We start from the raw sequence: 24,565 nt of genomic DNA, 5'->3' as shown, positions 1-24,565 counted from the left end.
ATGGAGAAGGGATCAAGTGGAGAGCAAAGCTCTATCTCAAATGAGCTACTACTTTGCTAGCCCTAAGATGGTGGAGGTGGAGGAGTATATACAGTCTAGGGCCACAAAGGGGTAAGTGAGGGGAGAAATAGGTACGTGGGCCTTGTCCCAAGTGTTTGCGCGCAGGAAGGGTCGGAAGTTCCCAGCACGGCCAGAAGGTCCGGGCACCGAAGTTTCTGTGCGATGGTCTGGGCATGGTCCGGGCTATCCAGAGAGTTGGCACGGTCCCGGACGGCATTGGTGTAGCAGGGCCGAAAGTTCCGAGATGGCCAGAAGTTCTGGGCAGGCTCCAGGCTGGATAGAGAGTTGGCCCGTCCGAGCGTCGCCTGAAGTGTCAAGGGTAGGAGGTTCCGGGCTGTGGCCGAAAGTTCCGGCCTTAGCAGGAACTCTGCACAAGTCTTGGCGCTGTCCATTCTTCCTCCTTTAGTCCTTGGTTCCTACGCACACGTAGTGTCTTTGCATTAGGTAGAAACCATGTCTCGCATAAATGGAAAGGGGAAGGACTTAGGAATGAGTTCACCTTTTGTCCAATGGTGTATGCTTGAGGTCAAGGTCTCCTCGTGTATATGGGGATGATCGTACAATGCTCTGCATCATGCCCCCCCCCCCGAGAAAGATCCGAGCTTGGATCATGAACCTCATCGCCATGGAAATGGTTGTCATGGACAAACTTGTAGGTGGACGGAGTTGAAGACATGGCGCAATCCAAGTAGTCCAAGGTGTCTCCGGAGCGGTATACACGCAAAAGGAGCAAACACAAATGACACTCAGAAATACAATGGTTAGCGCACACAAGGTGTCCATCAAGCATGAGTTCGCTTGATAAGATTGTTCGTACAAGGCACATTAAGCTTAGCAAGATGATATAGAATGATTTGTAAAGCATTCATGTGGTCAAATTCATTCGTAGTATGCACAAAGGTGTTGTGAATGTGATAAATTTGACTCTTCTGTAAAATGATGTAATAATGGGATGGTTTATCAAAAGCATGAACATAGCAATGGATGCTCAATATGATTATGTTATCTGCAATTGATGGTGGGCAATGTAATCATGATGTATGAATACGCCATTAAGTAAGATCACAACAAATTTGCTAAGAAAGTGCACAAGCTCATATATCACGGATGACATAGAAATACAAGATGCAACAAGGCAATCATAATGTCAGTCAATCCATGCATAAGATGCAAATTTGTTATGGGTGGTGTGCTACGTCTCGAGCTAGCGTTGGTTTTCCCCGAAGAGGAGGGTGTGATGCAGCACAGTAGCGTAAGTATTTCCCTCAGTTTTTGAGAACCAAGGTATCAATCCAGTAGGAGGTCACGCGCAAGTCCCTCGTACCTGCACAAAACGGTAGCAACTCGCAACCAACGCTTAGGGGTTGTCAATCCTTTCACGGTCACTTATGAGAGTGAGATCTTATAGAGATAATATTTTTGGTATTTTTGGTATAAAGATGCAAAGTGAAAAGTAAAAGCAAAACAAGTAAAATAAAGTAATGGAGATTGATATGATGAGAATAGACCCGGGGGCCATAGGTTTCACTAGTGGCTTCTCTCAAGAGCATAGATATTCTATGGTGGGTGAACAAATTACTGTTGAGCAATTGATAGAATTTAGCATAGTTATGAGGTTATCTAGGTATGATCATGTATAGGCATCACGTCCCTGACAAATAGACCGACTCCTGCCTGCATCTACTACTATTAATCCACTCATCGACCGCTATCCAGCATGCATCTAGAGTATTAAGTTAAAAACAGAGTAACACCTTAAGCAAGATGACATGATGTAGAGGAATAAATTCATGCAATATGATAAATACCCCATCTTGTTATCCTCGATGGCAACAATACAATACGTGCCTTGCAACTCTTTCTGTCAGTGAGTAAGGACACCGCAAGATTGAACCCAAAGCTAAGCACTTCTCCCATTGCAAGAACTACCAATCTAGTTGGCCAAACCAAGCGGATAATTCGAAGAGACTTGCAAAGATAACTCAATCATACATAAAAGAATTCAGAGAAGATTCAAATATTATTCATAGATAAGTTGGATCATAAACCCACAATTCATCGGTCTCAACAAACACACCGCAAAAAGAAGATTACATCGAATAGATCTCCACGAGAGAGGGGGAGAACATTGTATTGAGATCCAAAAAGAGAGAAGAAGCCATCTAGCTACTAGCTATGGACCCGAAGGTCTGAAGTAAACTACTCACACTTCATCGGAAGGGCTATGGTGTTGATGTAGAAGCCCTCCGTGATGGATGCCCTCTCCGGCGGAGCTCCGGAACAGGCCCCAAGATGGGATCTCATGGATACAGGAAGTTGCGGCGGTGGAATTAGGTTTTTTGGCTCCCTCTTTGGTCTAATGGGGGTACGTAGGAATATATAGGAGGAAGGAGCACGTCGGTGGAGCTCCGAGGGGCCCACGAGGCAGGGGGCGCGCCCAGGGGGGGCGCCCTCCACCCTCGTGACCTCCCCGGAAACTTCTTGGAGTAGGGTCCAAGTCTCCTGGATCACGTTCGGTGAGAAGATCACGTTCCCGAAGGTTTCATTCTGTTTGGACTCTGTTTGATATTCTATTTCCTCAAAATACTGAAATAGGCAAAAAACAGCAATTCTAGGCTGGGCCTCCGGTTAATAGGTTAGTCCCAAAAATAATATAAAAGTGGAAAATAAAGCCCAATATAGTCCAAAACAGTAGATAAAGTAGCATGGAGCAATCAAAAATTATAGATACGTTGGAGACGTATCAGGCATCCCCAAGCTTAATTCCTGCTCGTCCTCGAGTAGGTAAATGATAAAAAGAGAATTTTTGATGCGGAGTGATACTTTGGCATAATTTCAATGTAAATCTTCTTAATCATGGTATGAATATTCAGATCCGAAAGGTTCAAGACAAAAGTTCATATTGACATAAAAATGATAATACTTCAAGCATACTAATCAAACAATTATGTCATCTCAAAATAACATGGCCAAAGGAAGTTCATCCCTACAAAATCATATAGTTAGGCTATGCTTCATTTTCGTCACACAAAGATGTTCCCAACTTCTATACCCCCGATGACAAGCCAAGCAATTGTTTCATACTCAAATAATCTCAAACTTTTTCAACCTTCACGCAATACATGAGCGCGAGCCATGGACATAGCACTATGGGTGGTATAGAATATGATGATGGGGATTGTGTGGAGAAGACAAAAAAGGAGAAAGTCTCACATCAACGAGGCTAATCAATGAGCTATGGAGATGCCCATCAATTGATGTTAATGCAAGGAGTAGGGATTGCCATGCAACGGATGCACTAGAGCTAAGAATGCTCAACAAAAGAAAACTAGTGGGTGTGCATCCAACTTGCTTGCTCATGAAGACCTAGGGCATTTTGAGGAAGCCCATCGTTGGAATATACAAGCCAAGTTCTATAATGAAAAATTCCCACTAGTATGAACAAGACAACTTATGAGACTCACTATATGAAAATCATGGTGCTACTTTGAAGCACAATATATGAGACTCACTACATGAAGAACAAGGTGCTACTTTGAAGCACAAGTGTGGAAAAAGAGATAGTAGCATTGCCCTTTTTATTTTCTCTTTTTTTGGGTCCTTTCTTTTTTTCTTTTTGGCCTTTCTCTCTTTTTTTTGATTGGGCAATGCTCTAATAATGATGATCATCACACTTCTATTGATTACAACATAATGATTACAACTCGATACTAGAACAAGATATGACTCTATATGAATGCCTCCGGCGGTGTACCGGGATGGTGCAATGAATCAAGAGTGACATGTATGAAAAATAATGCATGGTGGCTTTGCCACAAATACGATGTCAACTACAAGATCATGCAATGGCAATATGACAAAAGTAAAGCATGTCATGATGATGATGATGATGATGGAAGTTGCATGGCAATATATCTCGGAATGGCTATGGAAATGCCATGATAGGTAGGTATGGTGGCTGTTTTGAGGAAGATATAGGGAGGTTTATGTGTGAAAGAGCGTATCATATCACGGGGTTTGGATGCACCGGCGAAGTTTGCACCAACTCTCAATGTGAGAAAGGGCAATGCACGGTACCGAAGAGGCTAGCAAATGGCGGAAAGGTAAAAGTGCGTATAATCCATGGACTCAACATTAGTCAAAAGAACTCATATACTTATTGCAAAAATTTAGAAGTCATCAAAAATCAAGTACTACGCGCATGCTCCTAGGGGGATAGATTGGTAGGAAAAGACCATCGCTCGTCCCCGACCGCCACTCATAAGGATGCACAAGCCAGGTACACTTCATGCTTCAAATTTGTTACACAACTTTAACCATACGTGCATGCTACGGGACTTGCTAACTTCAACACAAGTATTTATCAAATTCACAACTACTCAACTAGCACGACTATGATATTATCACCTCCATATCTCAAAACAATTATCAAGCATCAAACTTATCTTAGTATTCAACCCACTAAAAAGAAAGTTTCACATATCTTGAATACCAAGTATATTAACATTAAGCAAATTACCATGCTATTAACGACTCTCAAAATAATCTAAGTGAAGCATGAGAGATCAAGTTTCTTTAAAACAAACCACCACCGTGCTCTAAAAGATCTAAGTGAAGCACTAGAGCAAAAATTATCACGCTCAAAAAGATATAAGTGAAGCACATAGAGTATTCTAACAAATTTCAATTCATACATGGCTCTCTCAAAAGGTGTGTACAGCAAGGATGATTGTGGTAGACTAACAAGCAAAGACACAAATAATACAAGACGCTCCAAGCAAAACACATATCATGTGGTGAATAAAAATATAGCTCCAAGTAAATTACCGATGGAAGTGGACGAAAGAGGGGATGCCTTCCGGGGCATCCCCAAGCTTTGACTTTTTGGTGTCCTTGGATTATCTTGGGGGTGCCATGGGCATCCCCAAGCTTAGGCTCTTGCCACTCCTTGTTCCATAATCCATCAAAAGAATTCACCCAAAACTTGAAAACTTCACAACACAAAACTCAATAGAAATCTCGTGAGCTCCGTTAGAGAAAGAAAACAAAAGACTACTTTAAGGTACTGTAGTGAACTTGTTCTTTATTTGTATTGGTGTTAAACCTACTGTATTCCAACTTCTCTATGGTTTATAAACTATTTTACTAGCCATAGATTCATCAAAATAAGCAAACAACACACGCAAAACAGAATCTGTCAAAAACAGAACAGTCTGTAGTAATCTGTTACTAACGCAAACTTCTGGAACCCAAAAAATTCTACCAAAATTAGACGACCTGGGAAATTTGTTTATTGATCAGCAGCAATTGGAATCACTATTTTATCACGTTCTGGTGATTTTTGACAATTCGGGCACTGAGCGCAAAGATTCTGGAAATTACAGCAAGATCAAATAACTATCTTCCAAGAAGATCTAATAGGTTTAACTTGGCACAAACACTAATTAAAAGATAAAACCACATCTAAACAGAATCTAGATGGATTATTTATTCCTAAACAGAACCAAAAACAAAAAACACAAAATAAAATTGGGTTGCCTCCCAACAAGCGCTATCGTTTAACGCCCCTAGCTAGGCATAAAAGCAAGGATAGATCTAGGTATTGCCATCTTTGGTAGGCAATCCATAAGTGGCTCTCATGATAGATTCATATGGTAATTTTATTTTCTTTCTAGGAAAGTGTTCCATGCCCTTCTTTAAGGGAAATTGGAATTTAATATTCCCTTCCTTCATATCAATAATTGCACCAATCGTTCTAAGGAAAGGTCTACCAAGAATAATAGGACATGAAGGATTGCAATCTATATCAAGAACGATAAAATCTACGGGCACATAATTCCTATTTGCAACAATAAGAACATCATTAATTCTTCCCATAGGCTTTTTAATAGTGGAATCCGCAAGATGCAAGTTTAGAGAGCAATCATCAAAGTCACGGAAATCTAGCAAATCACACAAAGCTTTGGGGATAGTAGAGACACTAGCACCCAAATCACACAAAGCATAAAACTCGTAATTTTTAATTTTAATCTTAATTGTAGGTTCCCACTCATCATGGAGTTTTCTAGGGATAGAAACTTTCAACTCAAGCTTTTCTTCATAAGATTGCATTAAGGCGTCAACAATGTGTTCGGTAAAGGCCTTATTTCGACTATAAGCATGAGGAGAATTTAACACGGATTGCAACAAGGAAATACAATCAATTAAAGAGCAATTTTCATAGTTAAATTCCTTGAGATCCAAAATAGTGGGTTTAGCAATATCTAGATTTTTATTTCTTTCAATCCCTTTTTTATCAATTTCATCATCAGGATCTAAAAACTCAGAATTCTTAGAACGCCTTCTAGGTAAGGGAAGATCATAATCAGATTCATCAAGTTTCATATTGCAAAACAAAGATTTAATAGGGGACACATCAATAACTTTTAGATCTTCATCTTGATTTTCATAGTTATTCGGTTTAGCGGCCATCTTATTGACTAAGGTGGCTTGCATATCCGAAATTTCAGCGGTCATTTTTTCAAGATGAGCAATTTGGGCTCTTACACCATCAAATTCTTTGGACATATCATCGAGCTCTTTATTCATATAACTCATAAAACTCTTTTGTTCCTTAAGCTCGTTTCTAAAGAAATTATTATGCTCAAATTGCAAGACCATAAACTTCCTGACATTGTTTTCGATATCTTCTAGCCTTTTAAGGTGAAGATCACCAAAATTAGGTAAGGCCATCATGACGAACAAGCAAGCAAACTAACACACGAGCAAACAAAAGGCAAAGGGAAAGAGAGGGCGAATAAAACGGCAAGGGTGAAGTGGGGGAGAGGAAAACGAGAGGCAAATGGCAAATAATGTAATGCGAGAGATAGAGATTGTGATGGGTACTTGGTATGTTGACTTTTGCATAGGCTTCCCCGGCAACGGCGCCAGAAATGGCTCGTTGACGGGAGAGTAAATCTTGACTTGACTTGGCGTAGGCCTCCCCGGCAACGGCGCCAGAAATGGCTCATTGACGGGAGAGTAAATCTTGACTTGACTTGGCGTAGGCCTCCCCGGCAACGACGCCAGAAATCCTTCTTGCTACGTCTCGAGCTAGCGTTGGTTTTCCCCGAAGAGGAGTGGGGTGATGCAGCACAGTAGCGTAAGTATTTCCCTCAGTTTTTGAGAACCAAGGTATCAATCCAGTAGGAGGTCACGCGCAAGTCCCTCGTACCTACACAAAACGGTAGCAACTCGCAACCAACGCTTAGGGGTTGTCAATCCCTTCACGGTCACTTACGAGAGTGAGATCTGATAGAGATAATATTTTTGGTATTTTTGGTATAAAGATGCAAAGTAAAAGTAAAAGCAAAACAAGTAAAATAAAGTAATGGAGATTGATATGATGAGAATAGACCCGGGGGCCATAGGTTTCACTAGTGGCTTCTCTCAAGAGCATAGATATTCTACGGTGGGTGAACAAATTACTGTTGAGCAATTGATAGAATTGAGCATAGTTATGAGGTTATCTAGGTATGATCATGTATATAGGCATCACGTCCGTGACAAGTAGACCGACTCCTGCCTGCATCTACTACTATTACTCCACTCATCGACCGCTATCCAGCATGCATCTAGAGTATTAAGTTAAAAACAGAGTAACGCCTTAAGCAAGATGACATGATGTAGAGGAATAAATTCATGCAATATGATAAATACCCCATCTTGTTATCCTCGATGGCAACAATACAATACGTGCCTTGCAACTCTTTCTGTCACTGAGTAAGGACACCGCAAGATTGAACCCAAAGCTAAGCACTTCTCCCATTGCAAGAACTACCAATCTAGTTGGCCAAACCAAACGGATAATTCGAAGAGACTTGCAAAGATAACTCAATCATACATAAAAGAATTCAGAGAAGATTCAAATATTATTCATAGATAAGTTGGATCATAAACCCACAATTCATCGGTCTCAACAAACACACCGCAAAAAGAAGATTACATCGAATAGATCTCCACGAGAGAGGGGGAGAACATTGTATTGAGATCCAAAAAGAGAGAAGAAGCCATCTAGCTACTAGCTATGGACCCGAAGGTCTGAAGTAAACTACTCACACTTCATCGGAAGGGCTATGGTGTTGATGTAGAAGCCCTCCGTGATGGATGCCCTCCCCAACAGAGCTCCGGAACAGGCCCCAAGATGGGATCTCGTGGATACAGGAAGTTGCGGCGGTGGAATTAGGTTTTTTGGCTCCCTCTTTGGTCTAATGGGGGTACGTAGGTATATATAGGAGGAAGGAGAACGTCGGTGGAGCTCCGAGGGGCCCACGAGGCAGGGGGCGCGCCCAGGGGGGCGCCCTCCACCCTCGTGACCTCCCTGGAAACTTCTTGGAGTAGGGTCCAAGTCTCCTGGATCACGTTCAGTGAGAAGATCACGTTCCCGAAGGTTTCATTCCGTTTGGACTCCGTTTCATATTCTGTTTCCTCGAAATACTGAAATAGGCAAAAAACAGCAATTCTAGGCTGGGCCTCTGGTTAATAGGTTAGTCCCAAAAATAATATAAAAGTGGAAAATAAAGCCCAATATAGTCCAAAACAGTAGATAAAGTAGCATGGAGCAATCAAAAATTATAGATACGTTGGAGACGTATCATGGTGTTGTACCATAGCTCCGTGTTGTGGCACTCCTCAACTCAAAGGTCCATAGGGTCCGTCTCCAATGTTGGTCCTCCATCCAATAGATGTAACATGTAGACAAGAAGAAGGAAACAACAATGAAAGAATGAGCCATCCAATATGTGTATCTGAGGGTGGCTCAAATGGAAGGAGTTCACCTTTAGGAGATTCTCAAGTTTGTTGGAGTTGCACATCTTGTATGCCTTCACATAACCAATATGTCTCGTGATGGTAATGCCTCGTGAATCCTTAAAAATTAAAGAACATGACAAACACTCGGAAAAACAAATGAGGTTAGTGCAAATGCAACAACTATCATTCGTGTGGTGAAATACTCAACAAGTGTTTTCATCATGCTTATCATAAGAAAGTACAAGGGAATAGTTCATGGTATGTAGGCATACGATGCTAGAACAACCAAAGAGAAGCTCAATCAAACAAGCATGAATCACAAGTAATATGTCCCGGTCTCCACGAACAATAAGCATAGCAAGTTGGCACTCAATACAAGAGTATATGAGAGATGCAACTAAGGGAGCCAAGTGACAATGATCAATATATATCAGGTGAGAGGCATGAAAATTTATGTCATCAACCCAATGCAATGAGCAATTATGTATCATGGGTGATGCGAGAAAGCAAGCAATGGTAGTAAACAAGTCATGCAAGCTAGTAGTGCCAAGATGCAACATACTAGAAGGAATTATGGCGAACATGTCATGTGTGCAAATAGCGGGCATACATAATGCACATGACTTAGCACACGCACGAAAGCATGATATGTGTGCAAATAGGTTGACTCCCACAAAAAAGATAGCCACCATCTCATCGAAACATTGGGACACCTTTGCCTCTATCAAGTGGTATCAGATTTTCAGGTTGCTTGGTGAGATTTTACAGTTTTTTCGTAGTTTAGATCGAGTCTGTTCTTCATACCTATAGTCCACGAAAAAGCCAAAAATAGGGTTAGTTCATCCTATCCGAACCAATCTGAGCCTTTGCATAATCTTTTTTGTATTTGCTTTGTTGAATTTGCAGTTGCATCGTCGTGTCAAGTTGCTTGTCTTAGCGTCTAGTCATTTAGAGTTTCGAGTTCTGTTCACAAGTTTTCACGTCGCCGCTGCCATATATCACCACCGCATCATCATCATCATCATCATCATCATCATCGCTGCTGCCGTATACCACCACCGCACCAACTTCATTGCCGCTGCCATAAACCACCACCACATATTCACCGCCAATCCGAGTCAATATACGCCACCACCTATTCACCGCCATCACGCCAATCCGAGTCCACCTGCAATATATATCCGCCACCAGTCCGAGTTCCACCAGATTCATCTCTCCCACCAGTCCCAGTTCCACCAGATTCATCTCCGCCACTAGTCCTAGTCCGAGTCCAGTATTTTGGTACTCTGTTTTGGATTTCTAGATCACCCCATACTCCGAGTCGTGACAGAGTAGGACTCCTGAACTTTCGTGCTACCCACAGTAGAAAAATAGTTCCAAACTCAAAAAAATCTGGCTAGGCAGTTTTTACACCATTTGTAGACTTTTTCGAAAAAAAATTGTTGCGGAGCCAAAAAAAAGGAAAAAAGTGAAAAACAAAGTGAAAGAAAGAAAAAATTCAGAGTGTGCTCCTCCCTTGTTTATGTACAGCGCCATGATTTTTGTTAGTGTTCTAGGCTCGCGTATCTAGTACGGTTTAGCCTAGGACCAGCACAGTACCATCGTTGAGCGTTTCTTCAAATTTGCATCTCTGAATTGATTATTGCTGACCTTTTTTGCTACCATATTATAAGCCTTCCAAGCTTCACATATATCTACGTCGTACGTTTGACTCTCACTGGTAATCGCTCTATCCAAGCTTTGAGAGTTTTGACCACAACGGTTGCCGATCACCACTTGCTGCTGGGTAAGAACTGGTAAGAATTTGAGATTTGCTTGACGGATTTGTGACACCACACCACCACCATTTTGTAGTAGTTTGTAGGATCATATTCTTCTGTGTTCCTATTGCTGCTAACCATGGCAGGATCACAAGTCGATGAGACTGACTGGAAGAACATGACGAATAAGGAGTTGCATGATAAATTTCAGCAAATGATGACTGAACAGTTGCAAGATGTCCTGAACAATTTTGAAGAGGCCATGGATAAGATAACTGGCTTTGAGAAGAGGTTCGAAACAAAGCTCGATAACAAATTTAATGAACTGCTTGCACGTCTTCCTCAACCACCACCAGCTGCACCTGCCGCACCTCTGCAACAACAACAACAACACCCTCCGCCGAGCGAGCCATGTCCCTCTTGAGCCTAGCCAAACTGTTGGTGCTGTTGTTGATACTTCTGTGGCTCCTGCTGCTGATGCGGAGGAGGATCATTATGCAAGAGATTACGAGGATGAGGTTGATCGAAATCAGAACTACGTGCAACCACTAGCACCACAACCACCAGGTTGTCCACATGCAAATAATGGCAATGGTAGGGCTCCCCCTCAGGTATGAGATCATGACCATCTCCCTAAACTAAAATTGAATATTCTGCCATTTGAGGGTAGATACGTTCCTGATATATACTTACTTGGGAGTTAGAAATTGAACAATGTTTTACATATTTACAATATCCCAAGGTGAGGTGTTCCTGCTGTTGTTTTTGCTTTCACTAGTTTTGCATGTGTTTGGTGGTCTGAACATTGTAGATTATACCCTATTACAGCTAATTGGGATGCTTTGAAAACTGCTATGCGTACTCGCTAGGTTCCACCATATTATCAAAGTGAATTGCTTCAAAAATTGCAGCGTTTGAGACAAGGAAAAATTATGTGGAAAAATATTGTCATGAATTACAAACTGGTATGATTAGATGTGGTATTGTTGAGGATAATGAAGCTATGCTTGCATGTTTTATGGGTGGATTAAATAAAGAGATTCAGACCATTGTAGTTTATAAGGAATATAATAATATCAATCGTTTATTCCATCTTGCTTGCAAAGCTGAACGTGAAGTGCAGGATCGACAGGCATTGGTGCGAACTAACTTTTCTGCAGATCGAGCTTCATCATGGACACCGCGTGCATCCTCTACTTCCACATGTTCGGCTGCACCGGCGCGTCCGTCAGCTGCCACCACCAACCATGATACAAGAAACAGGCACCATCACCACTATCTGCCAGGAGCACACCTTCTGGGCCTGCATAGAGCTCTTCTTCATCCATGGCATCAACAGGGCAAACACATGATATTATTTGTCGTCGTTGCAAGGGTGGAGGTCATTATGCGAGACAATGGCCAGCTAAGCGTGTGATGATTGTTACTGAGGATGGTGGGTATGAGTCCGCTAGTGACTATGATGAGGAGACTTTGGCTCTTACTACAAGTGAAGAACACGGTGGAGATGATTCTGATCATGAGACGCAATACATGGCTCCTGAAGACGCTGACAGGTATGAATGTTTAGTTGCTCAACATGTTTTGAGTGGGCAGGTTACACAAGCTGAGCAAAATCAGAGGCATAATTCGTTCCATACAAAGGGAGTGTGAAGGAACGTTCTGTTCGCGTCATCATAGATGGAGGCAGCTGCAACAACTTGGCTAGCATGAAGATGGCGGAGAAGCTATCTCTCACCACAAGACCACATCCACATCCTTACTACATCCAATGGTTCAACAACAGCGGCAAGGTTAAGGTAACACGTACTGTTCATGTGCATTTTAGTATCTCTACATATGCTGATTATGTTGATTATGATGTGGTACCTATGCAAGCATGTTCCTTATTACTTGGTAGACCGTGGCAATTTGATAAAAATTATGTACACCATGCTAGAAACAACCAGTATACTCTTGTTCATAAGGACAAAAATATTACTTTGCTTCCTATGACTCCTGATTCCATTTTGAAAGATGATATTAATAGAGCCAATAAAGTAAAACAAGAGAAAAATAAGAGTGAAAATCAGATTGCGGCAAAAGAATTTGAGCAACAAATGAAGCCTAATAATAAAGCATCTAGTGTTGTTTCTGAAATTAAATTGAAAAGTGCATGTTTACTTGCCACCAAATTTGATATTGATTAGCTAGATTTTAGCAAATCTGTTTGATATGCTTTTGTGTGCAAAGAGGCATTATTTTCATTCAAGGACATGTCGTCCTCTTTGCCCCCTGCTGTCACTAACATTTTGCAGGAGTTTGCTGACTTCTTCCCACAAGGCGTGCCACCGGGATTACCACCTATTCGAGGGATTGAGCATCAAATTGACTTAATTCCCGGTGAATCGCTACCCAACCATGCACCATACTGTACCAATCCAGAGGAGACGAAGGAGATTATGCATCAAGTACATGAGCTGGTCGACAAAGGTTATATACGCGAATCTCTTAGTCCTTGTGATGTTCCTATTATACTAGTGCCTAAAAAGGATGGTTCGTCGCGTATTTGTGTTCATTGTAGAGGCATTAATAATATCACTATTCGTTATCATCATCCTATTCCTAGGTTGGATGATATGTTTGATGAATTGAGTGGCTCTACAATATTTTCCAAAGTTGATTTGCGTAGTGGATACCATCAAATTCGTATGAAATTGGGAGGTGAATGGAAAACAACATTTAAAACTAAGTTTGGTTTATATGAGTGGTTAGTCATGCCTTTTGGGTTATCTAATGCACCTAGTACTTTCATGAGACTAATGAACGACGTTTTACGTGCTTTCATTGGACGATTTGTGGTAGCCTATTTTGATGATATATTGATTTATAGCAAATCTTTGCAAGAACATTTGGAACATTTACGTGATGTTTTTATTGCTCTACATGATGCATGTTTGTTTGGTAACCTTGGGAAGTGCACCTTTTGCACCGACGGAGTATCTTTTCTTGTCTATGTTGTTACTCCATAGGGAATTGACGTTGATAAAGCCAAGATTGAAGCTATTCAGAGTTGGCCGCAGCCAAAACGATCACACAAGTGAGGAGTTTTCTTGGACTTGCTGGTTTCTATAGGCTTTTTGTGAGAGATTTTAGCACCATTGTTGTACCTCTCAATGAGCTTACAAAGAAGGATGTGCTTTTTGTTTGGGGTACCGCACAGGAAGAAGCCTTCATGGTATTGAAAGATAAGTTGACACATGGTCCTTTACTCCAACTCCCTGATTTTAATAAGAATTTTGAGCTTGAATGTGATGCTAGTGGAATCAGATTAGGAGGTGTGTTATTACAAGATGGCAAACCTATTGCATACTTTTCTGAAAAATTGATTGGGCCTAGTCTGAATTATTCTACTTATGATAAAGAATTATATGCTCTTGTTCGGACTTTAGAAACATGGCAACATTATTTATGGCCCAAAGAATTTGTTATACATTCAGATCATGAATCGTTGAAACATATTAAAAGTCAAGCTAAACTGAATCGTAGACATGCTAAATGGATTGAATTCATTGAGACTTTCCCTTATGTCATTAAACACAAGAAGGGTAAATAAAATGTTATTGCTGATGCATTGTCTCATCGTTATACTATGCTTTCACAACTTGACTTCAAAATATTTGGTTTGGAGAACATCAAAGATCAATATGTGCATGATGCTGATTTTAAAGATGTAATAGAATTGTAAAGAAGGAAGAACGTGGAAAAAGTTTGTCGTTAATGATGGATTTCTGTTCCGTGCTAACAGGCTATGCATTCCAGCTAGCTCTCGTCTTTTGTTGTTGCAGGAGGCGCATGGAGGACGATTAATGGGACACTTTGGCATGAAGAAGACGGAGGACATACTTGCTACACATTTCTTTTAGCCAAAGATGAGACAGGGTGTTGAGCGTTTTGTTGCTCGCTGCACTACATGTCAAAAAGCTAAGTCATGACTCAATACTTATGGTTTATATATGCTTTTGCCTGTACCTAGTGTTCCTTGGGAGGATATATCTATGGACTTTGTTTTATGTTTACCTATAAGAAATAAGGGGAGGGATAGCATATTTGTTGTCGTGGATAGATTCTCGAAAATGGCACACTTTATACCATGTCATAAAAGCGATGATGCTGTTAATGTTGCTGATTTGTTCTTTCGTGAAATTATTCGCTTGCATGGTGTGACAAATACTATTGTTTCATATCGTGATACTAAATTTCTGAGCTAGTTTTGGAGATGTTTATGGGCTAAGTTGGGGACTAGACTGCTTTTTAGTACTACTTGTCACCCCAAACCGATGGACAAATAGAAGTAGTCAATAGAACATTGTCTACTATGCTTAGGGCTGTTTTGAAGAATAATAAGAAAATGTGGGAAGAATTCTTGCCTCATATTGAATTTGCTTATAATCGTTCATTGCATTCTACTACTAAGATGTGCCCTTTTGAAATTGTGTACGGTTTCCTACCTCGTGCACCTATTGATTTGTTGCCTCTTCCATCTTCGGAGAAGGTTAATTTTGATGCTAAAGAACGTGCTAAATTGATTTTGAAAATGCATGAATTAACTAAGGAAAACATTGAGTGTATGAATGCAAAATATAAAGTTGGTTGAGAAAAGGGTAGAAAACATGTTGTGTCTGCACCTAGAGATCTTGTTTTGTTACATTTGCGTAAGGATAGATTTCCTAATTTGCGCCAATCAAAGCTAATGCCACATGCTTATGGTCCTTTTAAGGTGTTAGAGAAACTAAATGATAATGCATATAAACTTTAGCTGCCTGCAGATTTTGGAGTTAGTCCCACTTTTAACATTGCAGATTTGAAGCCTTATTTTGGTGAGGAAGATGAGCTTCCGTCGAGGACGACTTCATTTGAAGAAGGGGAGGATGATGAGGACATCAATACTATTGTTACACCCACAACCCCTGCTGCTATACATACTGGACCAAATACTAGAGCTCGTGAATGCCAATTAAATTACCAGGTACTTTCGTTTCTTGGTAACGACTCTATTGTTCATAAGAATATGATGCTGCCTAAATTGGATACATTTGTTTTGCTTACAAATGAAGGGCCTAGCTTGGACAAGGAAGATGAACCTTGGAGCAAGTTTAAGCATGGAGATGATGGCGTGTGCAAGGGGAACAAGAACGGAGTTACAAGTGATGATTACAGGACTTTGAAGCCACCATAATGAAGCCTTGGACGAAATATACAAGATGCCACTTCATAAATTTCATCCAGAGGCTATCCTAGGTGCCGCGTCACCTTATTTTTAGGCCAGGGCCATGTAATATCGAAATACTTGATTATAGGTTGTTTTGAGAGTCTGTATGTGTGGGGAAACAAGAGTTAGGGTTGGTTTCGGACCCCTCCTCCAAGGGCCACGAAATTCCCCCCTCTCCCCTCCATATATACAGCCCTTAGGGCATCGTTTAGACTTTGGGTTTTGTTTAGATTAAAAGTTCTCCATAGCTGCAACTTCGCGTACTTCGTTTGTGTTCAACGACCAGACCAAGACGTCATAGAACCCCACCTTGATCAATAAAGCTTTCATCTTATATTCACAATATCAAGATTGCAATATCAGTTTTTTGCTTCTTCTTTGTTTGCTCGCAGGAAACAAACCCTTGTGGTCAGGTTGATTATGCTCCGGTGTGGTCAATGACCCCTCAGAAGTTGGTTTAGCGGTTGCTAAGGCGTGACGTCTCGCACGTTCATAGTCAGATCATTAAGGTCGACTCCCACAGAAAACGATAGCTACCATATCATCAAAACATTGGGACACCTTTCCCTCTATTACAAAGCATTGTTGCTCTCAAGAGCTCATTTCGTCAACTCATGGGATAGTCAGGTTGAGAGTGTTCGTAAGTACCCACACAAAACAAAGGCAAAGGGAAAGGAAAATTGTGTGTGTGGTATATGTACACATCATCCATTATGATGCATACATCCAATGCTCAAATAAATGAGATGCATGATAGAGAAACATGTCATCCATCATCAGAGGTTTGTTGTTATGTGTAGCATAATGGAGACTGAAATTGTAATGCATCATGAGATATATGTAGAGCAGTGTTATTCATGGAATGCATAGTGTGCACACAATTATGGGAATCATGCAAATATGGAATGCATCAAAATCTCCTAATATGTATGAGGAACTATGGGGGTCTCCTCATGAGCATTAGTGGAAACATCACATGGAGAATATCGACAACATAAAAAAAGCATATTTGGAACAATGTGATCATGGAATGGTATATTAGATGAATTGCGGAAATCATGTAAAGGAAGCATGGCAATATCGTCACATGAAAAACAAAAGCCAATGACCATCATCTCGTCATCTATGCCATAAGTGCAAATTGGATTTATTTTAATGGGGCATGCATAGTTACTATGTTGAGATTGTAATGATGCAACATGGGGGATCTCATTCATAGCACATGAAAATTTCAATGGATTGTCAAACCTGACGTGAGAATATAATTTTCACATGATATCCTCTGTAGCATAGCATCACAACTAGGCACTTCAACATGCTCATTATCATATTCATCATAAATTGGTAAGTCATGATATGAGGAGGTTGCACTAGCATGAAGCATGGGAATAGGTGAATCAACATCATGCAAGCAATCATTGATGAGATAGTCTACTAGTGGGACAAGTGAAGGTCCATCAGCTATATTACCTTTAGAGCTCCGGCCATGTGTTGTAGGTGAGGTTGCATCTTGATGGTACCATGTGGGGGTGCATCTTCTTCAACCATGGCCCTCAATTTTCCCATTGGAGGGATGGACTCGTCGAGGGTAGGCATGTCGTCATGTATGAGACCTAGCAACAAAGAAGAAAACACACTCGGAGTAGAGGTTAAGTCGTTAGAAATCATAGTGGCCTCACATGCCCTATCAACTACATCACTCACGAAGTGCTGTGGCTCACTCATTCCCTCTTGGATGCTCTCACTCGTATGGTTGGTGGAGTCACTCAAATGGCTCTCAACCTCACATGGGATGTGTGGCATGCTCTCAATGTCACATATGGTGGAGTCACTCATGTGGTGGTGGCTCTCCTCACATGGGAATTGGGGCATCTCATCATATGTTGATGTCGGAGAGATGTAGGCGCAAATGTCTCCATGCTCAACTCCTAGCACCGCCTTGGTTGAAGGGATGGTCCCATGCTCAACCTCCTCATCCATAATGCCTCCAAATATGAATACCGTAGGATGTGGCAAAACATCACTCTCCTCCGAGACCAAAGATAATGTCTCATGTGCGGTCCCACAGCTTGACTTGGAGCATGAGTCCAATATGGGCGCCGTCTTGATGTTGTTGAAGAGGTTCATGTTCGTCGCCTTGGTCGAAGGGGATGGCCCTTGCTCAACTGTCTTGTCGCCGTCTTGTTGTAGGAGGCCCATATGATGTGGCACCTCGTATCTCGTCTCCATGACCGAAGGGAATTTCTCATGCTCATCCATCTTCCTTGAGGGGATTCCAAAGATGGAAGTGTCGCCCTCGCTTGTAGGGTGTCGCCTTGGACTTGATGATGCCGATGTAGGCGTATTCATGGGAAGTAGGCGAAGATGTCGTACGTCCGAAGGCGAAGATGCCTTGATAACACTTGGCGAAGATGCCGAAGTGGTGGTGGTAGTCGTAGCTTCCTCTTGGTGGTGCTTGTCTCACGATCTTCTCTTGAGCTCATGAATTTTGGCCGTAGCTTGATGTAGAGCTTGTTGGGACTTGTAGGTTTACGCGTGTGGAGCATCTTCATGTTCATGATGTCGTTGTCGTGCTTGAGCTCGTAGTAGATGTCCTTCGCTGTCGTCGTGCACATGTTGCTTGGAGGTGACTTGCCTTTCATGACGATGTGGATCACGAATGTGATGGTGGTCACCATGGAGATGTGGACGTGGATGAATTGCGCTTGCATCGCGTGGGTGTTCCGAAGATGATCGATTTGCTTGCCTCCGCCTTGAAGATGATGAAGTGGAAGAACAATTGAGCAATAATGCCCAAATCTCCTCCATCCTTGCATCTTCCTCCTCCTTTTGTGCAGAAAACTTGTTCTCAAATTAGTCTCTTGTATGTGCTTCAGAGTGTCGTGTGTCGATGGCGAGGTTGTCGATGCGCTCTCTCAATCTTTATTGTTCTCCCTGCATTTGTCGTTGTAGACTGAAGATTGATGTTTTGGTGATGTAGTTGTTCGCGCCATCGTTGTCGTCAAATACCGAAGATGAAATGCCTAGCCTATCTATGACAAGACTCGAGCAAATGTGAGTGTGAGAAAGAGAATAACTAGACCAAATGTACCTTATCCAATGTTGAAAATGGATCAATGTCCACTCAATAATGTATCAGGGAAATAGCACAATTGGTACCGGATCTTGTCAATTTTGACACCTACACAAATAAGGCTTATGGAGTAGCTTGGTGAGGATACTGGCACAGAAATTTGATGCAAAATGTTAGCAGGAGTCAATAATGTTGAAATATATTCACAAATTTGCAAGCGAAACAGGTAGACCAATAGCAATGAATGGCACACGGAAACACACACACACAGATGGATAAGTGGGGTCGTGCAACCAAGGAATGAGCTCAAAATGTGGAATCCAAGGAAAATGCTCTTGTTGCACAATGCTAGAGAGATGCTAGCTTGATTGCTCAAAAGGCGGATACAACACTTGTGCACAACCTATAAGAGACAAAAAGACAATGACTTCTATCCCAAGTATGATATGTATGGTTCCCAGTCTTTCTCTCAAGATGATCGGATATGATAATCCTATATGAAATATGGTATGATGCTATGGCTATTGCTTACAAGCTCTTTGTTTCTCTTTTTCTTTTGCTTAAAAGCTTATTCTCTTTTTTTCTATGGCCACTATTACAAAATGCTCAAAACCAAGATAGTAATTGTGTATATGCGGGAACAATCTTGTGACACAAGAGATGATATGATGATACCAAGACGATACCAATATGATATGGCATGTATGCAATGGAAGGTGTAGATCGATGATCACTAATGTGCATAAGTAACGTTGCTGGCAATACTCAATGACTAGTCTCGATAGGCAAGTGATGCAAAATGGGCTAGGGGTTATCAATGCAATGGCAAGAATGTACAATGACGGGATACCGTGAGCAAGATGGTATGGAGGTTACTGTCCGTGGCGATGATGAGTGGCGGTGTTCTTGATGTAGATACCAACATGATGTAGACTCGTCCCTAATTAGCCGAAACACCTTAGGAAACGGAAAAACCTCGAACTCAAAATCTCAAAGGAAAATGTCAAATGGTGGTAGCGGAATGGGGTGGCGGTTGCATAAGCTCAATGAGATTGCGGAAGTGCAAAGATGGGTTTTTGGAGTATGCAATGCGGAAGTGGAGGTTATGTTGGTGGACTATACACGGTGTCAGATTTGAAGTCACCATCCCTAAGTAGTCGAAACACCTTAGGAGACACAAACGACAACTCAGACGAGCTCAAACAAAATTGGGTTAAGATGAGGTTGCGGAAGTGTATGGTGGGCAAGGTCATGCGGTACTCATGGTGGAGGTTGATGAAGAAGTAGCCATACCTAAGTAGCCAAACACCTTAGAAGACTCAAATCACAACTCAAACAACCTCAAATGCTATTGGGAACAAAATGGGTTAGGTTGCGGAAGTAGGTGGTGGCAATGCGGATGTTATGGTTGAAGGCCTAGGCAAAGATGCCAAATTTCCAAAATTTTGATTGAGTCCAATGGTGGTGAAACTAATTTGAGGACCTCAGGCACATTGATATCTTCAAAACGAGCCAAATAACACTCAAATCGGAGTTCAGAGCGAAAAGTTGTGATGAAAACGGTGAAAGAGGCTGATGCTGGAATTTTGTGTAATGTTGCTAGTTAGGCCGGAATTTACAGGGTCGGCGCCGGAAGTTCCGGGCTCCAGAAGTTCCGGGGGTCGCGGAAAAAGTGCCGGAGAAGCCGGGGGATTTTGGGTAAACTTTCTGGTTAGCCCAAAAGTTCCGGGGTAAGGACAGGAGTTCCGGCGTAGTCTGGAAGTTCCGGGGGTCGTGGAATTTCCTCCGGGACGAACCCTAATTCCATATCTGAGAACCGAGGCAGAAAAACTCGATTTCTCGGGGCAAAATTGAGAAGATTTTGTGGATGGAAATGGTATGGGGAAGGCTAGATCCATTTGAAACACAACGAATCCATGGATCAAAATCAACAAAACATCATCCAAACCAACAAATCGAAAAAATTGGGCGCTATTTTTGGTGATGATTTTAGAATTTAGGACGATATCAAGCAACACAAATCTAGAAAACGGTGGGGGAGACTCCAAGTTCGTGATGAACGTGGCTCGTGATGCCAAGATGATGTAGGGTAGAACTTTAGTTGCCCAATCTTTCATGATTGGAGCGGCCGTGAAGAACACGCAGAACACAAGGGGAAACACGAGAGGAAACACTCAAACCAACAAGATTCGATTACGCATGTGCTAGATCCTCAAAACACAAAGAGATACACGATCCACGATCAACAAGGGATGATACAAGTAGTAACTTGTTCTCCGTGAGAAGGTCTCGAGGGGCTTCCCATGATTGGTCTTGAATCCAATTGGGGGATCTTCTCCGTAGAGATCATGGACCCGGATGGAGAAGGGGTCAAGTGGAGAGCAATGATCTATCTCAAATGAGCTACTACTTTGCTAACCCTAAGATGGTGGATTTGGAGGAGTATATATAGTCTAGGGCCATGAAGGGGTAAGTGAGGGGCGAAATAGGTACATGGGCCTTGGCCCGAGTGTCTGCGCGCAGGCAGGGCCGGAAGTTCCGAGGACGGCCGGAAGATCCGGGCGTCGGAGGTTCCGGTCATGGTCCAGTCTTTCCAGAGAGTTGGCACGGTCCGGGAAATCATCGTTGTAGCAGGGTCGGAAGTTCCGGGCACCGATGGTTCCGGGAAGGGTCCGGGCTTGACAGAGAGTTGGCGTGTCCGAGCATCGCTTGAAATGTCGAGGACTGGAGGTTCCGGACTTGGCAAGAACTCTGCACAAGTCTTGACACTGGCCGTTCTTCCACCTTTTGTCCTTGATTCCTGAGCACATGTATTGTCTTTGCATTAGGTAGCAACCATGTATCACATAAATGGAAAGGGGAAGGACTTAGGAACGAGTTCACCTTGTGTCCAATGGTGTATGCTTGAGGTCGAGGTCTCGTCGTAGTGTACATGGGGATGATCATAGGATGCTCTGCATCAGTATCCCTCATGGTGGATCGGCGGCCATGGGTCTTGACCCCATCATCGACGGGTACAACCTCACTAGAGTCCTTATGGACGGAGGCAGCAGCCTCATTCTAATTTATTCAGATACCATGAGGAAAATGGGTATCGATCCATTAAGGATCAAACCCAGTAACACCACCTTTAATGGAGTAATCCCAGGCGTCGATGCCCGCTCGGGCACTCTAACATTGGAAGTACTGTTCGGCTCGCCAGAAAACTTCCGCAGCGAAGACTTGATCTTCGACATTGTACATTTCCATAGCGACTATCACACACTCCTGGGCCGGACATCGTTTGCTCATTTCAACACCATCCCCAATTACGCATACCTGAAGCTCAAGATGCCCTTACCCAAGGGCATCATCACAGTCAATGGCAACAAGGAGCACTCACTCCGGACTGAGGAGCACACAGCAGCTCTCACAGCTGAAGTCCAAACCAGCATCGAGGGGCCGAAGTACGAGCCCACCGTAAAAGCACGGGAGTCAAGAAAACGGCCCTGAGCCATCTCTCAGTTCGAGGAGTCTCCCTATGATCAATGTAAATAGGGATACAAACCCCACAACATGCCCACCCCAGTCACGCTGTACGTGCCTTGTATGCACAACTTCGCGCTTAAAATACAATGGGTAGCTGTGGGGACCAACCAGCCAACAGCCAAGTATTCGGTTCAACCGAGCTATGGTCAAACACGTCATCGGACAGTAGTAGGTACCATCTAGGACCTACCTGGCGTCAAGTTAGTATAGTACGGCGACTTCTCAAGACCCTCTCCCAAGGGCCCATCGGCCGATTATCTTACCCTTCAAGGAGTTCTCCCCCCCCCTTCAAGAGCAAAGGTGCAGACATGCAGCAGGGCATAGTAGGGACGTCAAACCATGCATTAAGGCCATGTGTAAACCTTTTCTCTGTAAAAACTATCTTTTTTGTGAAGTATCTGTAAAAGTTGCTTCGATTGTTCGAATTGTACGACTAGACGTCACGAGTTCATCGGAATAAAGACCATATTTATGGTCCTCTTGCAGTCATCCATGTCACATAACTTTTCCAATCTTTGGTGCGGAAACAAACTAGTTTGGTACGCATTTTCTTTAGATGTGATAGGCTAATAAACTGGGGGCTCGATTATACAACTCGCCCCAAGCATCAGTCCGACACTATCTTTTCTACTAAGTGTTCGGCATCTCGGATATTGCATTATATGAATTAGTTTCGCATTATGTCTTGGGTCAATAGTTGGGTTGCCCGGTTCCTGTGTTTACCCTCTTACGTTCCGCATGTTCGGCTAGGAGGGAAAAGGGAGAACCATTGCGATTGTACTTTCAGCTCGCCTATTTAAGTACCTTGGTGGAGAAAGCCGAGAACCGACTGGCATAATAGATGAGAACTGGTCGGCGATCTGATGACAAGTGTTAAACTATAAATCCTTGGAGATTACACCGTGTCATACGAAAGGTTTGTCTTCGCACAAACCATGTGATGAAGGTATATACCTCGGCTTACCAGAATGTCACAAAACACCGGGGGCTAGTTACTAGCCCCCGCAGTCAGGCTCCAATGGCTAAGTGAAAGCACTAAGAACGCATAGTCTGATTACCTTATTTCTCTCACACACAACCTCCTTTGGGCACTGAGACGTTGGCTAAAGGTCATAGTGTAGAGGTCGAAACACCCCTTGTAGCATCTACATGGGGGTTGAAGACGATGACTGGTACCTTTCGGGATAAAATGGTCGCACATGAGTCAAAATAAATAAAATCAAACAAAGTATGATAAACCATACATAGCAAGCGCAACTATAAATTTAACGGTCTAACCGTTATTTGATACATGATATTACATTCATTCATGAATTATATCTTTCGAACATTGGGCCTCTATTGCCCGAGAACCATCCATTATGATGGGGAAATACTGCTCGGGGCGCCTCTACTCCTTCCCAGGGGGCGGGGGTCTGGTGGCCATATCGACTAGCTTAATCTTTGGCCAGTGCACCATGGTCCACACAAAAGCCATCCGAGCTCCCTCAATGCAGACAAAATGCTTCAGCGCGTCAATCTGGGACACGACGTCGCACAACTTCTACACCAGGCCAAAGTAGTTGCTCAGTATCGGCACCACACACCATAACTAGACACAAAGGTCCTTCATGGCCAACTCTACCATCTGGTGGAACTCCATCAGCTGCTTCATTTGATAACTCGGGAGGGGAGGATTCTTGGGTGCTTGAAACTGTGCCGAGAACAGCCTATGCTCGGCATCACCCTCCTGAGACGCAAAGTGCTTGGCCACATCCGCCGCACTCCTCGGAAGATTCGGAAATGCACTTGAGGAACGCCACACTCGTGTGAGAAAATCGAACCTATGACCGCCAAAGACACTTTGTAGTAAGCGCGACTTACCATCTGCAATTAGCTTCACTTGGCGGAGCTCTTCTCGGGCGCCTCGTGTTATCCTCACCTCCTGGATCTCCTACTTTATCTTGGACAGCTCGGTGGCTTGACCCTTATTTTTTTCTCAAGGTCCTCATATTTAGTGAAAGCATCCTTGTGCTCCTGCTGTACATCACCCACTCTGGCCTCGTGCTTGTCGCTGACGGTCTTCACCGTCGACAACTTGCCGGCCGCTCGCTCGGCCGTCGC

The sequence above is a fragment of the Triticum aestivum genome, chromosome 5A (genome assembly GCF_018294505.1).
Source record: "Triticum aestivum cultivar Chinese Spring chromosome 5A, IWGSC CS RefSeq v2.1, whole genome shotgun sequence".
NCBI classification, from domain to species: domain Eukaryota; kingdom Viridiplantae; phylum Streptophyta; class Magnoliopsida; order Poales; family Poaceae; genus Triticum; species Triticum aestivum.
This window is presented reverse-complemented; position numbering follows the sequence as displayed.